This window comes from Dermacentor albipictus, chromosome 5, assembly GCF_038994185.2.
Source record: "Dermacentor albipictus isolate Rhodes 1998 colony chromosome 5, USDA_Dalb.pri_finalv2, whole genome shotgun sequence".
Taxonomy (NCBI): domain Eukaryota; kingdom Metazoa; phylum Arthropoda; class Arachnida; order Ixodida; family Ixodidae; genus Dermacentor; species Dermacentor albipictus.
In genome coordinates, this window is record NC_091825.1 from 50,732,660 (window position 1) to 50,748,581 (window position 15,922).

A 15,922-nucleotide genomic window follows, 5' to 3' on the forward strand; every position below is an offset into this window, starting at 1 on the left:
CTGCGTCAGTACGCGATAAAGGTATAGAAACAATGGTTGCTCCTTCGTGTGCTTTCTTAGCAGCGTCGTCAGCGAGGTCGTTGCCGGAGATACCGCAATGGCCAGGCAGCCACTGAAACACGACGTCGTGCCCTTTCGCAATCATGTGATGGTGAATTTCTCGTATCTCCGATACGAGTTGTTCACAGGACCCGCGACGAAGAGATGACAGAAGACATTGTAAGGCCGCCTTTGTATCACAGAATATTGCCCACCGATTAGCCGGTTGGTTGTTAATATAATCAACGGCACCTCGGAGGGCAACAAGCTCCGAACCGGTCGATGTTGTCAAGTGAGAAATCTTGTATCGGAAGCTTAGTGATCGTGATGGTATAACCACTGCCCCGGTGGAGCTGGTCTGGGTGGAAGAGCCATCCGTATATATGTGGACTCGGTCAAAGTAGGAAGTGTGCAAACATTCCAGAGCTGCTTGCTTCAAGGCCAAGGTAGGTAGGTCGGTCTTCTTTCTTATTCCTGGAACCGTAAGCCGCACTTGAAGTTGTTTTAAACACCACAAAGCTGAGGTTGAACGTGCTGATGGTGTAAACCCCGATGGTAGGGAGGCACGATACTTGCTGACCTCGTTGGAGAAGGATGCCTGTGGTCGTCGTTCTGGCAGACAGGCAAGAAAGCTTGATTGAATCCGTGAAATATGACGAACATGGGCCCTGAGCGAGTCGGTGCTGATGTAAGTCGTGATAGGATGGTCTTGAGCCATTATAATGGTTCCTGCTGTTGAGGCGCTCCGCGGAAGGCCTAGGCAAACACGTAGTGCCTGTGCTTGCACGCTCTGAAGTTCTCGAAGATTTGACTTGCATATTTTAGCAAGCACGGGAGAACTATAGCGTAGAAATCCGTTAAAAAGTGCTCGATATTACTGTAGCATGGAGCCTATTGACGATCCCCATGTTTTGCCGGCGATGAACTTGAAGATGTGAACAATAGATGTGAGCCTCTTCTTCAAGTGGGCAACCTGAGGGCTCCAAGAGAGGTCCCGGTCAACAATGACACCCAAAAACCGATGATTTTTCTTGTAGCAGATAGGCTGGCCATTGATGTATACTGGATAACCAGACATCGCTTTTCGCGTAAAAGCGACTAACGCACATTTTTCTGTTGAGATGGTAAGGCCTTGTGTCTGAAGATAGTCAGATGCCTGTGTTGCTGCTTGCTGTCGCCTTGCGCGAACCTGCAGACGAGTGACCGCTGATGTCCAGATGCAGATGTCGTCGGCGTATATTGAAACACTCACTGTTTCCGGGAGGGATTCAGCCAGCCCAAGAAGCGCGAGGTTGAATAGAACAGGGCTTAGAACACCGCCTTGAGGAACGCCTCGGCATGTGTAGTGGTCGGTAGTCGGACCATCTACCGTACGCGCGAACAAGGACCTTTGTGTCAAGTAGTTTCTGATCCATCGATATACTCGCCCTCCTAGTTCAACTGTCAGAAGTGCGTCTAGAATGGTTTGATGGGAAACATTGTCGTAAGCGCCTTTCACGTCAAGAAAGAGTGCGGCTGATAATCGCTTCCGAGATTTTTGTTGTTCTACAGAAGATACCAGATCGATGACACTGTCAATCGATGAACGGCCTCGTCGAAATCCCGCCATTGAGTCAGGGTAAATGTTGTTGTATTCAAGGTACCATTCGAGACGCATGAGGATCATACGTTCCATGAGTTTCCCGACGCAGCTGGCAAGTGCTATCGGCCGATACGATGCCAGTTCGAGCGGTGACTTTCCTGTTTTTAGTAGAGGTACCAGGCGGCTTCGTTTCCATTCCTGTGGGACGACACCATCTCGCCATGAGCTGTTAAAAAGGCTGAGGAGTTGTCTTCGTGCTTCTTGACCTAGGTGGCGCAAAGCACTATATGTTATCCCATCGGGCCCTGGTGAAGATGAACTCCTGCAGAGCGCCATAGCAGCTTCTAACTCTTCCATAGAGAATGGAGCGTCCATACTTGTATCTCGTGGACCGGGGATGTCACCTGAAGGCATGTCAAAGGCTAAAACTGTGCCGCCGGCGACTTTCGCACAAAATTCCTCCGCAATTTCTACCTCACGGCGGTTTTCATAGAGAGCAAGGGCGTTGAAAGGGTGTCGTTGCTGGGGGCTTGAGCTAAGGCCCCGTAGGGTACGCAACACACGGGATAATGGCTTGCGGGGGTCCAGTGACTCGCAAAAGCATTTCCATCTTTGATCCGCTAGCATATCCATTCGCCGCTTTATCTTCTTTTGCATACGCCGAGCTTCTCTGAGGTCAAGAATTGACTTCGTGCGCCTGTACCTCCTTTCAGCTCGGCGACGAAGTGCACGAAGCCTTTCCAACTCAATGTCATTCTCTGTACGCTTTGATGAATGTGTGAAGCAACGCGTGCAATCTTGCATTGCGTCAGCAATTATATCTTCTAATTTGCGTGCGATACGTTTCTTGCATGTGTCTTCTACACGAGCTTGAAAGACTGACCAGTCGATGTGGCGAGATACAACCGGTAATGCGGCGTTTAGTCCATCGATTCTCACATAGGTCGGAATGTGATCACTTCCATGGGTTTCAATATCGGTGAACCACTGCACGCTCGAAGTCAGGCAACGTGACACAAAAGTCAAGTCAAGGCAGCTGCTGTACGATGTTCCTCGCAGAAATGTCGGGCTTCCGTCGTTTAGAAGACATAGGTTGTGGCCTGATGCAAATGATATTAGTGACCGGCCCCTCGAGTTTATCCTGGAGCTTCCCCATATATAGTGGTGAGCGTTGAAATCCCCTGTTATTATCCAAGGACCGGGAGTAGCAGTCATAATATCTTCTAGTCTTTTGCTATTAAACTGACTGGTTGGAGATAGGTAGACGCCAATAAGAGTAAAAGACAGCCTCTTCTTTTTCACAGTAACACAGACGTATTGGTTACCGTCGTGTGGCGCTACGGGTTGGGAAAAATACGTAAGGTCTTTGCGGATGTAAACCACAACCTTACTACTACGGACACACATGGTTGAAACAAAAGGTTCATATCCTGATAGTCTTATGGAGGCTGATAAGTTCGGTTCGCAGATAACCAGTATAGGAAAGTGGTTGTCAAACACGAACTGCCGCAACTCCGAAATACGTGACCTCAGGCCTCTCGCATTCCATTGGAATATGGAGGTACTTCTGACATCATCCCCGAACGATCGCTGTTGTTGTCGATGAGCCATGGTTCTGCTGTAGAAACCCTCAAGCACTGGACTTCTGAAGGCTCTCAAGAACCGGATTGATGGCATCCAGCACTTGCAACGCAATTCGAGCTGTTGGTGTCTGTAGCTTGTCCAGAAGAACACGAATAGCACTCATCAGAGAGCTTATCATGACAACGACTTGTTGATCCTGGTCTGACAATTTATCAGGAACAGATGAGGTAACCTTTGCTGTAGAGCTCTGGTTTCACTCAGTAGGGGGATCTAGCCGCGGGAGTGCAGGCCAAGAGTCAGCAGCCATGCTGTTCGATGCACCTGTGTCCTTTGAGCTGACTGCGTTTGGCCGGGGCGGAAGAGCGGGTGGCAATGTACGTGGCTGGCGTTCTGCAGAGGCTTTGGAGGTTCTTGATCGACGTCGGCGACGCGATCGTCGTCGCTTAATAGATGCTGCTGCTTCTCGGTGAGACGAGTGGTCTCTAACCATTTTTCTCAATATTGTCATTTCCTTTCGTATCCAAGGGCATTCCTTCGAGGATGCATCATGAGGGCCGCTACAGTTTGTGCACTTCAGCACATTGGCCTCGCACGTGTTAGTGGTGTGTGGCCCAGTGCAGCGAGAACAGACGGTAGTGTTCTTGCACACACTACTCACATGTCCAAACTTCATGCATTTCCAACACTGCAGCGGTTTTGGTATAAACGGGCGAACTGCGTGTCGAAAGTGGCCCACTTTCACATGCGATGGGAGGGATTCGCCCTTAAATACGATCTTAACACACCGTGACGTGCCGAGGCGAAACGCGTTTGTGATGATGGTGTTTTCGGTAGCCGGCTTGATTAAGATCGACAGATCGGAGTCGACAATCGTCTCGTCAACATTATAAATTACGCCAGTACTGACTTGTTTGCCCAGCGGAATATGAGGGCGGACTTTCATCCCGTCAAGTTCCGTGACACTGCGCAAAGAATCCAACGCAGCTGTGTGTTCTACGTCAATCGCTAGGACGTTCTTACGGGTGTTCACTCTAATGTCTTTGATTTCATTCGGAACTAGCGCCTCTAGATGGGAAGACACGGCTTGCCTGTTGAGGCGTCTCAGGTTGTCAGTGGCGAGAACTGGCGCGAACAGGATGGTGAGCTCCTCGGTATGGCGCGAAGATCTCACGGTGGACTCACTCGAGTTCGATGATGCGCTGAGAAATCTTCGCTTCGCTTTACGACTCCGCACCAGCTCGAAGGTGTCGTCACAAGAATCTTCACTGCTGACATAGTACTGCATCGTGTCGTCGCTGTCAGTGTCGCTCTCGGTGCCGTTGCGCTTCCTGGAGGCAGCCGGCGCGGGCACTGCCGACTCCGGCGGACGCGCGTGAGACTCCATCTCCATCGCAGTTAAGGAGGAAACAGCAGTTCAAGGCAGAGTCCAAGAAATGCACAAAATGAGTAGAGCTGCAAGACTCGGCGTTCTGCCTGAAAGGCACTTCGTCTTCTTCCAACAACAAGTAAATTCTGGATACGCTAAAGGCTGCCACACTACTAGGAAACATCCCAGTGCGCACCTTCTTTGCGTATGGGAAAGGAACCTCGACTGGCGTTATCTCTGATGTGGATAAAGAAATCGCAGACACTGACCTCCAGAGGCTTTTGAATTCAACCGCACCAATAGTGCAGATTCACCGCTTTGGTCAATCCCGGTGTATTAAAATAGTCTTTGACTCTGAAACATTACCTGACTACTTAAAAGTAGGATACGTAAGACACCGTGTGCGCCCTTACGTGCCAAAACTGGTGCAGTGTCGGAAGTGTTTCAAAATAGGACACGTAAGCGCAGCTTGCAAGGGCGGCTTAGCATGCCAACGGTGTGGAGGGGCCCATCAAAATGATAGCTGCGATGCTACCGCCATAAAATGTCCTAATTGCGCCGGTCCACATGAAGCGACATCAAAAGACTGCCAGAAAATCAAGGACGAAATGTCAGTGCTTCGAAAGATGGTGCGGGACAACTCCACTCACAGACAGGCTGCTACATCGATACACCGCCGCAGACGTCGATCGCGACACAGACGACAGCAAGACAAGAGTACTTCTCTTACAGATGGACCATCGGCCGCATGGCAAACTCCTCGCTTGCCAAGTTTGCTTCTGCGATCAAGATGCGGGCCTGACGTACCTTCTTCGGCAGCAGCACGTGGAACACATGCGCTGCATAAAACAACGCTTCCGCCGACCTACTCTGACATTTACTGGCCATCGCTCCCACCCAAACAAACAGGCTTAAATGCGTCGGGTGATATGTCTGCAAAGGTGGTTGAGAATGATAAGACAGAAAATGAAAATGTACGAAGTATGCTGAAACACCTGATAACTACGATGCGTTCACTTCTCTGCGGGCTACAGACGCCGGTTGCTAAGACCGCGCTACATGTTCTAGATGCTTTGAAACCACTCCTCGCGACTCTACAATAAGGCATCATGGCGCTCTCTTTTGAAAAGCAATCACGAAGATCTGCAATAATGCAGTGGAATGCCAGAGGTCTACGAGGCCGCCTCGCAGACTTTCGGCAATGGATGTTCAAACAATAGTTTCCCGTGGCTGTAATATGTGAACCAAACATGACGTCTTTATTACGCGTATCTGGATATGTGCCACTGTGGTCAAGGAATGATCACAATTTAAGCAAAGTGCTCACTTTTGTTCATCGGAATTTAACGTGCCTTCGTAAAGACATTCCTGCACACGCTTCCAACGAGTACGTTTGCATAACGCTGAAGTACAAGCGGCGCACACTCTCAGTACTTGGCGGGTATATACCCCCAACATCGAGCATAGACTGTTCATATTTGCTGTCTATACTGAAAGCTTGTCCGGGTCCCCACATAGTCATCGATGACTTTAATGCCCACCATCCCATGTGGGGCTCTGCTTCGACGAACGCCCGCGGTAGAGACTTGGCTGACTTCATGTTTAGTCAAGGCTTGATGGTGATCAATGATGGCTCGCCAACATACTTTCGAGGCTCTTACTACAGCAGTTGTCTTGACATTGCGTTTGTTTCAAAAAGCCTGCTGTCTGCTACACGATGGTGTACTGATCTCGACACACATGGAAGTGACCATCTGCCACTGTGCGTTCTATCGATTGGCCAACATTTCGAGAATCTGTGACCACCGCATGTCAAGCCATCCAAGCACCATCCAATATTGAATATGTCATCGCGGCAACTTTACGTGACACAACAAAACACCTCAGCGCACATTCACCTAGAACATCTATTGATGACCAGTACGAGCGACTTCGCGCGATACGGCGTCGAGCAGAACGGAAATACAGAAGGACCAAATCACCATTAAACATCACTGCATCGCGCCGGGCTCAGCGTCATGTCCTGCGCCACCTTGACAAGCTTGATAAACAAGGCTGGAGATCATTCTGTGGCTCTCTGGATCCGAGAAAACCTCTCTCTAGAATTTGGAAAATTGTACGAAGCCTTTGCTCGCCTCCCCAACAGCTTCACCCGTTCAGCGCTGTGGCCATACGGCAAGGCCGGCATGAAGTTGAGGTCGCCGATGACTTCTGCAAATTACTCGTGAGCTCCTCGAACGATATACCAACCCATTCACGACTGACTTTCCCGTCATCTAGTGATCACCGTCTGGACGCACCTTTTACTATGCACGAGCTCGACGCTGCGATATCTTCTTCCCACCGGTCAACTTGTCCAGGACCAGACGGAATTACATACTCCGCGATTTGTCATCTTGGAGTAGAAGCTTGAGAAATTCTCCTGGCGCTCTACAACTCTACGTGAAACACAGCAACTGTGCCTAATCACTGGAAGTGCAGTCGTCTTGTGGCTTTGCTAAAACCTGGGAAATGTCCACATGATCTCTCACATTATCGGCCAATAGCCTTGGCAAGCTGTGTCGGTAAAGTGATGGAGCGGATGGTACTGAACAGACTGGAATGGCTACTCGAGAAAAGTGGTGGATTTCCTGATTTCATCAATGGATTCAGAAGAGGCCGATCATCCATTGACGGTGTGATCGACCTAGTATCTTCTGTTCAACAGGAAAAGAGACGCCGTCGTCTAGTATGCGCAATATTTCTGGACATCAAAAGTGCCTACGACATCGTCTTCCACCATTCGATTCTTCAGGCGCTTGAGGATATTGGTGTTGGTGGCCGGATATATGCATGGCTGCAGAGATACCTCAGTGGCCGCACCATTTTCATGTCCACTTCGGATGGCGAGACTGATAGACACGACGTTCGCAGGGGGTGTTCCGCAGGGTGGTGTCCTTAGCCCAATATTGTTCAATATCATACTGGTGGGCCTTGCAGACGAGCTACCTGAAACAGCGCGTATCAGTACGTACGCGGATGATATCTGTATTTGGTCATCTGGGGTCACACGTCCACAAGTGTGTGCAAGGCTCCAACGTGCGGCTACCATAACGGCGAAGTACTTGCGCCGTAGAGGCCTGCAACTCTCAGCAACTAAGTGCGCAGTCATGGCATTCACGCGCAAATCAATATCACATTATCCAATCGTTGTCGACGGAACGGCGCTCCCTTTAGTCACCCACCAGAGATATCTTGGCGTGATAATAGACCACATTCTTTCCTGGACCAAACATGTTACTGCACTTAGGGCTGAACTGACCAACTTCATACACGTTCTTCGTGTAATATCATGACTAAGATGGGGCCCCTCTGAGCGAAGTTTGCTCCAAGTGTACCAGGCACTTTTTGTGGGCTACATACGCTATAGCATGCCTGCGTTATCTAACATGGGGTCATCTTGTATACGCACCCCGGAGAGCCTTCAGGCACAAGCACTACGGATATGTCTTGGCTTGCCACGCTGCACGTCAACTAAGGGCACAATAGCGGAAGCACGGGCTTGTCCTATCGACATATAGAGGTCTTGTGAACCTGTGCGAACCTATTTTCGCCTGCTAACCAAACACTCACACCATCCACTGTCAACGCTTCCAAGCATCAACCTTGACTGTGCTTTTTCTAAAGCTATTGCATGTCACGCAAGCATTGTACCTGCAACATTCCAGGCAACCGACATCTCCGTGACACCTCCATGGACATTGCCAAGACCACTAGTGAGGCTTCAGATACCCGGAATTAGGACGAAATCTTACGTTTCCTCCATTGGCTTGAAGCAGCTCATCCTGTCCCATATATTTACATTATATAGTGGGACTGTACAAGTATATACAAATGGTTCGGTCAAGCCATCTGCCACAACTGCCGCATTTGTCATCCCACAACTTGGAATTACTCAACGATTTCGATTAGACCACAAATCGACATCTAGGGCTGCGGAACTTGCGGGAATACGGAAGGCTGTCCGTTTTATGAGAACGCAGACACCCCATAAATGGACGATATTGTGCGATGCCAAATCAGCACTACAGGCGCTAAAATACTTTTTAAAGAAAGGACCATACTATCTGCTCGTGCTGGAAATCTTCGAACTTTATCACAGTGCCGAGTTAAGTGGCCACGTGATCACCTTTCGATGGGTGCCTAACCATTGTGGTGTTTTTGGTAATGAACTCGCTGACAGTGAGGCAAGATCGGCCTCCTCTTCCTCTGATGAAGTACAGATTGCCTACTCGCGACCTGACACCAACTCCATGATCAAGGCATTCATGCAGGACCTTACAAAGGATTACAGAGCCCACTCTGATAACATTCACAGACGTCTACATATGATTGACCCATACGGTAAATTCTGTTTGCCCCCGACGCTTACACGGAGGAAAACATCATTGCTACACAGGATTCGGCTCGGCGTTGCTTTCACCCGTCGCTAGGCACACCTCATCGGCCAATCGAACAGCCCTGATTGTGTACACTGCCAGATGCCCGAAACACTGCAACACGTACTGTGCGGCTGCCCAGCATATATGCTGGAGAAGGACGCTAGACAGTTTCCTAGCCAGCTTTGGCAGACAACTACTGTCGGAGAAAGCTATCCTCGGCCCATGGCCTGACACTGCAATTTCATTGCGTGCAAGAAAAGTATTGTTGAAGTTCCTGCAGGACACCAAGCTCGACGAGCGGCTCTATAGCGAGGCAACTGTCTCATGTACATAAGCACTCACCACTTCTCTTATCATCATCATCCATTCCAATACTTTCACTCCCCTTCCCTCTTCCCCAGTACAGAGTAGCAGACTACAGCGCACTAGCTCAGGTCGACCTCTCTGTCTTTCATATCAATAAATTCTATTCTTCTAACAGAACGGTAGGGGGTGGCGTTTTTGAAGTCTATCGTGAGGGCCCGTAGACCACAGGAATCTTACTAGCGCGAGTAAGGCCTTCTGCGCGGATGTTTTCGGGAGCACTGACCTACAGCTTTTTGTTATGATAGTGGACGACTGTTCAATTGGTCCAGCACTCTGCACATCACTTGCCTCTCGGCACTATAGCGCGGGCAGACACACATAATGTGTGCGAACGTCTCATCGCTGCTGCATGTGTCGCACGTGGGGCTGTTGGCCATTCCAATAAGGAAGACATAAGGGTTTGTAAATGCGACGCATAGCCAACGACGGTACAGCATGTTCTGTTCACGTCGTGGTAACCCAGGCTGTAGATGCATAGGTCTATCTGGAGACAACGAACGCAAACGACACATGGTGAACATGTCCAAGTTCCACACGGGCAAAGTGCATTCGCTGGACATCAATCGCAGCCCAGCCGCAGCGTCTGTTCGCGAAAGTGGAACCAAACACATTGGCTACTTTCATGTGCAGATCGCGCGGCTTCGTCGGCGACATTGAAGATCCTCCGGAGGTCATTAATATTCGAGAGCTCTCCACTAGAGTGTCCTTCATAGCTACTGGGTCGATTTACAGTGTTATACGCAGAGAGAGCTATTTAGTTTTCATATTTCTGGCTCACCTTGTTTTTGTAGTTCCATCCATCAATATTGTAGAAGAGAACCTCACAAAATAAGTCGCTCATTATGTCTGATGCTTTTGTGAATGATGCAGTATTATTTTTTTATTTTATGACTTGTTGGCTTAAATATAGGCACCATATTCCTGCAGTGAAAAGCCTAGAACTTTGCCTGCGACGTTTGATATTATTTTTTACTGTCACTCGGGTCATGGTGTTTCTCCACCGAAGATACTTTTCTTTGTGAAACAGTGTTGCGCTGAGTGCAACTCTCGTATTCGAAATTCATGTCACGAACTAATCGAGAAGAGGCAAGAACGTTTTGTGCGTACACTATTCATCTGCTCTGATTTTAATGCTTCATAACAAGTCATTCGTTGGCGGCGACAGTGTCTTTAGATTTTTTTTACAACTTAGCAGAACGCTTTATCGGTGTTTCACGTGTGTAAAAACAACATTTCAAGCATCTCGGACCATTTCCGAGTTGCATGAGAACAACTCACAACATGACATAAGATTCCCTCAGTACCGGTCATGCCAAAAAATATCAATTACCATATCGCACTTGACTAGTCACATGTCAATTTAGCTGGCTCTACAATGACCTACTTCCAACGCCTAAGTTTTTGAGGATTGTTTGTTTGAAAAATACTTTATTGCGTTTCTCTTTTTCTCTCTCTCTCTCTTTTTTTTTTTTTTGAAGGATAGTTCCGCTCTGGACTGCTCGACTTCCGCCGGAGAAGAATAAGAAGTTCGGTGTACATGGTTCGGGTAAGGTTAGGTTAGGTTAGGTTAGGTTATGCCCGCTGACATCGTAGTCGCGGGAGTCAGCAACACCAGCAGGCATGGTCGTCTGTTGGTTTTATGTGCATCCGTCACACGACACGTCAAAAACTGTCACCGTCCAATTAGCGGAGAGGAATCGTCGCGCCTGCTGCCACCAAGCATACGCGGACACACGATGTCCGCGTGCGTTGAGAAGGGACTCGAAAAGCTGCCGATCCCAGCACCGCACCCGACAGGTAACTTTTGGGATGTAGCTCGAATACATAGTCTCGAACTTCCTTGACGCAACCTTGGGAGCCGCCTTGATGCGTGAATGTTTCGCGCCGTTTGCGGCGCTCCCCATCAGCTGCTTATACCGCAATGGCGAGGGTGAGGTAATCTCAACTAGGGCTACGGTATACGCTGCTAATCTCTACGACTTACCGGGAAGATTGTCTGGTCTACTGCGCCGCCGCGCGAACCAGCTGCTCACTGCGTAGGCCGAAACGCGTGTGTAAACGATCGAAAAAACAATGCCCGGGAAGTTACGGAATAGCAATTGAAAGGGCGGAGAGCAAAGGTTGACCGACTCCCCCGCCAGATTCCCACCCCGCCGAACATCCTTCCCGTCAACCGCAGCAGCAGCAGCAGCAGCTCGTCGGCGCAGCGTGTTTTTTTCACTCGCCTCTGGAACGCGGCGGCAACATTCCGAAAGTCATTCCCGCCGTTTCGCGAGAGAGTGCGCGCGAGGAGACCTGTCCACCCGATGGAGGACAGCCCAACGGGTTTCGCGCGCTCGCCGGCCGAGGCGCGTGTCTCGCGCACTTTCTCCTCGACGTAAAGAGCCGTTTTGGTCCTCCTCGCCTCAGCACCACCGCCGTGGCGCCGTTATCTCGGCCAGCTGGACAACCGGCCGCAGCCCTCTCCACCACCCCTTCTCCCCACCTCGCACCGGCTCTTGCCCAGAGAGTGGCGAAAGCCGCTGCTCCGTCGACCCCCAGTGAGCTTCACGAAGTGGCGAGCCGCGCGGCGAGACAGCTGCGCTTGCGAAGACGAGCGGAGTGTTGTCACGCTCGGTCGAGTGTACGGGGAGGACCGGTGGGGTGTGCGTGTGTGCCCGCGAGCGGTGGACGTCGTCGAGCGCTGCGAGTCGCAAGGATTTTGTTATATTTTTGTTTTTGTTTCGCCCCTCCGCATACACCGACGTCGTCGAAAGCCTCTGGTGAGTATCATCTGCATCCACGCCGGTGCCTCGATGAATTTTTGCTCCCGTGCGACCGGCTCTAGTGTGACAGTGCGTATAGTAGCGTGTACACGGTGTGATGAGGGATGTAGAAAAAAAAAAAAAGCAGCTGAGTTAAGGCAGCTCGTCTGGCCTCACCCTGGGAGAAAGTAAGCAGCATAGGCTATCTACAAGCGACTCACGCGTGTGACCGATAAACCTACCCGTCAGACGTCTACAACATGTTGAACATATTCCAAAGTTGTTGTAAGGTAAAAGACGTATGTCGCATTTGAAAAGCCGAGTTAGTGATCAACCAATTAAGAAGGGTGAGCTTTGGTGAGAAACCAACAAGTCCCTGCTATTGTTACTCAACTGCGCAACATTGAAGGCGGGAGAACTTGCCGCGCTGGCCTAACAGCCAGAAGTATGGTGTCCTAGGACGGTACTAAGCGACCGCTATGGTTAAGAAGGAACGCCGATTTGCTCTGCGGACGTCCGGACGTATCACGTGTCGGCGTTCGTATGTTCGTGTTCCCGTGAATAAACAAGCCTTGACAGCAATTGCCTGGACTGTGCTTACGCTTCGACCCCGCCAGTGGTTACCACTTCCTTTACGTCACTCAATCGCACCAACTTTCCCTACAACTTTCCCTATACGGTACACATGGTACGTGCTGAAATGCAGTTGCCATGCTCGTAGTACCAAACTGCTCCAGAGCTCATTATTAGTTAGAATAAAAACTTATTGAATGTTAGCAGGGCAGAGATAAAGTGTTCGGCCTGTGTCACAAATGTAAAACGCACGAGACCCCCAATCGGCTTCGTTTTACTTCATCATCGCTTGTTGAATAAACAGGTTTGTATTTTTTTTCCTGTAACACGGGGCAACACACTATTAATTCAGCAATTTACCATCATAGGTTCTGGCAGATAGCACTTAAGAGCCATCTGTGAAGTACCACATAAGCTGACGATTTTGGGTTCCTTACCGCTGTACTAGCTGTTACAACTAATGCGCAAATGATATATATAAGCGGGACGCCATTTTTTATTTCACCATTACATTTGGGCCAGCAAAGTGATGAAGAGGCAACTAATCCTCTCGAAATAACGGACACACTGCGCTCTTTAAGGCGCGGTTCATACGCGCGCATGCTATTTTCACAGTTGCACGCGCGCGTGCCCTTGTTTATTAATTCATAACCGCCTGCATACAGGTATAACGGCGCGACCGACATGTCGTAACCTGTCAGTTTAGAGGGCCGTGTTAGGCGCACGCGTGACGGGCTCTCGAAGGCTGAGCGCAAGGACGCGGGCTGTGCCGGCCGCCGCTCCTCCGACCGACGAGAAAAGGGGAGATAAAAAAAAAAAAAACACTCTATGCACCTCGGTATCCGCCCGGCCAATCGCGACTAATGCCGAGTGTCCGAGCAGTGGGCCGCAACTCTCATTGCGGTAGTTGCGCGCTCGGTAACGGTAAAACACTCGCGATTCGATTACGTGCAGGCGACGTGCGGGTGCAAATAACGCGTTAGGCAGCGCGCGCGAAGGCGTGTCACTTCATTAATCACTTATCCGCACCGCCGGCCGCTGGGAGAAGTTCCGGCCCCCCCGCTCCACTTTCGCTGTCGCTGGGCTCGTTTACACGGTCCCGCGTGCGTGCGTGCGTGCGTGCGAGCAGGACGATGTTTAGCCCGGCGCGGAGCACCTTATCGGCGGGATTACGCCTCGCGCCACGCAAGAGTCGCTTAGCGTCGTTCGACTCGACGAGAGTTACGCGAAACAGCACGAGCTCGCGGAGGCAAAAGCTCCTGCGCTCTCGTCGTCCTCGGCGAACCAACCGGTATATGCTGAGCCGCTTCGTTCATACCACACAGGGGGCCGCGGGTGAAATGCCTTATCGCTAAGCGGCGGGATTCTAAAAAGAAGCCGCGCATGCTGCTCGTCCATCCGGCGCTGCTCCGTGCTGGACGAGGCGTGCGCCGCGGGAAAAAACGCTTCCAGCCGCTGTCGCTAAGGGGGATTTTTTTTCAAGCGACGCCGGTTCGACGGTGGCTCTTCTACTCGAGGAAAACCAGCCGCGCTATGGGTGGGGAGGACCGCGTCGCTGGTTGGTGATCCATTATTATAGCCGCGCGAAGACAAAAAAAAAAAGAAAGACACGAAGACGATGAACAAAGGAAGAACGACGCATCACCTGAGCGCGGCTAAATTTATTGCTGCGCGCGTGGGCATACGTCAAAGCGGAAGCACCGAGAGTCACGCAACGAGTGGTGAGTCCGAAGCACGTATAGATCGGCCGTGATAGACCCACGTGACAGGAAGGGCTGTCCGCGTATCATCCGTGCACACGAACTCCGATAAAGAAAGAAACAAATGGCCGATTATTACGTGACCATTCTTTTCGTTTTACATTCTTTCTTTTTTCTTTCTTTGTGCTTGCTCCTTTGCTGACAATGTATACGCTGTCTCCAGTATCAGCCATGGACTTGCTGCGACGGGTAATAAAAATATGAATACAATCGAAAGAAAAGAATTCTTACACAATGCGCCTTCTCGGCCCGTGTTCAGCAATAAAAAAAAAACATGAGCGTTTCATAAGTACAGCCGCTGGTCGTTGTTACGAGCGACCATCTCATCAGCGAAACGAACTAGCCAGCGTCAAGCCGCTTACACAAACGAACCGCGTTGTGGAGTCGAATCGACAGGGACCATATACGCGTGTTGCTTTTATTGTATTCTATCGCAAGAATTTAAAAAAAGAAAAGACCACGATTCGCAAGGGTATTCGTTTGTAAGAAATGTTTCTCACTGTCTGCTTAGTTTCGCTAGCACGTTCTCTATGACGATTACTCACCGGCTGCTTTTGTGCGCAGCGCTCAGAGGTGTCAAAACTGGTTGATGAATGCAACAGCCCGGGAGCTGAAGTAGGCAAAGGATGCTGTTCCCATTACAGAACGCGCACTGTGCATTATATTTCAGCTACGTCTACTTACACACGGCTCACGATATACTCCTACAGACCAGGAAGCAGAACAACACGAGTTGTAATGAAAATTCAAAGCCAAAGCAAGTTGTGAGTGGATAGCATGTTAAACGGGCTTCAAAGACAGGCGCGCTCTTTAATCGTAAGTGCCCCAGAAAACAAACAAACGAACGTGCGACAAAACGTGCGACAAAACGTGCGACAAACAAATTATCCCTCGTTTATCTGGGGCCCGTACTTACAAGGTAGATTGTAAGCGCTGCTCGTAAGAACAGTTGCCATTCAATCGGGATATCGAGCATTATAATAGCAGAGGCGCCAGGCCATTAATTTACAAAGACTCGTATAGAGAGAGATACAACTACAAATTAGGGAAAGGCAGGGAGATCCACCAGAGTTAAAGCCTCCGGTTTGCTACCCTGCACTAGCATAAGGGAAAGGGGAAGTAAACACGGAAAAAAGAGAAAGGCGTGAAAAAACATAGGGACAGGATCATTATAGTCTTTCTAAAATGCCACTGCCACGTATAGGTATACAAAACGCTTAGTACGGTTGTTAGGAACATGCGCCATAGTGTCACTCCACGCAATAAAGTATACTCGGGAGGACATAGCGCTACCTTCTTTGTAAACTCGCGTGCCCGAAACAGCTGACCCATGCCCATCTCCAGCGGAATCAATCTTGTATAAGTCAATGTTCGTGGTATTGAGAAATCGTAACCTGATCACTGGTTGGTTGCGGCAATTACTTTTCTTCGCATTCTAGCCGTTTTTCCAGTAACTTCTCGAACTTAAAGCCTTAAAGCCCTTAAAT

The 15,922-nt window shown here is 49.8% G+C and overlaps 1 protein-coding gene across 1 annotated transcript in view; it reads left to right on the plus strand.

Moving 5' to 3' along the window:
* The first annotated feature begins 11,895 nt into the window (after positions 1-11,895).
* LOC135899216 (zinc finger CCCH domain-containing protein 13-like) overlaps positions 11,896-15,922 on the plus strand; it is a 96,661-nt gene continuing 92,634 nt past the window's right edge. The window contains exon 1 of the mRNA XM_065428473.2: positions 11,896-12,120. The gene's annotated coding sequence lies outside the window, so the exon portion shown is untranslated. The remainder of the gene's footprint in view (positions 12,121-15,922) is intronic.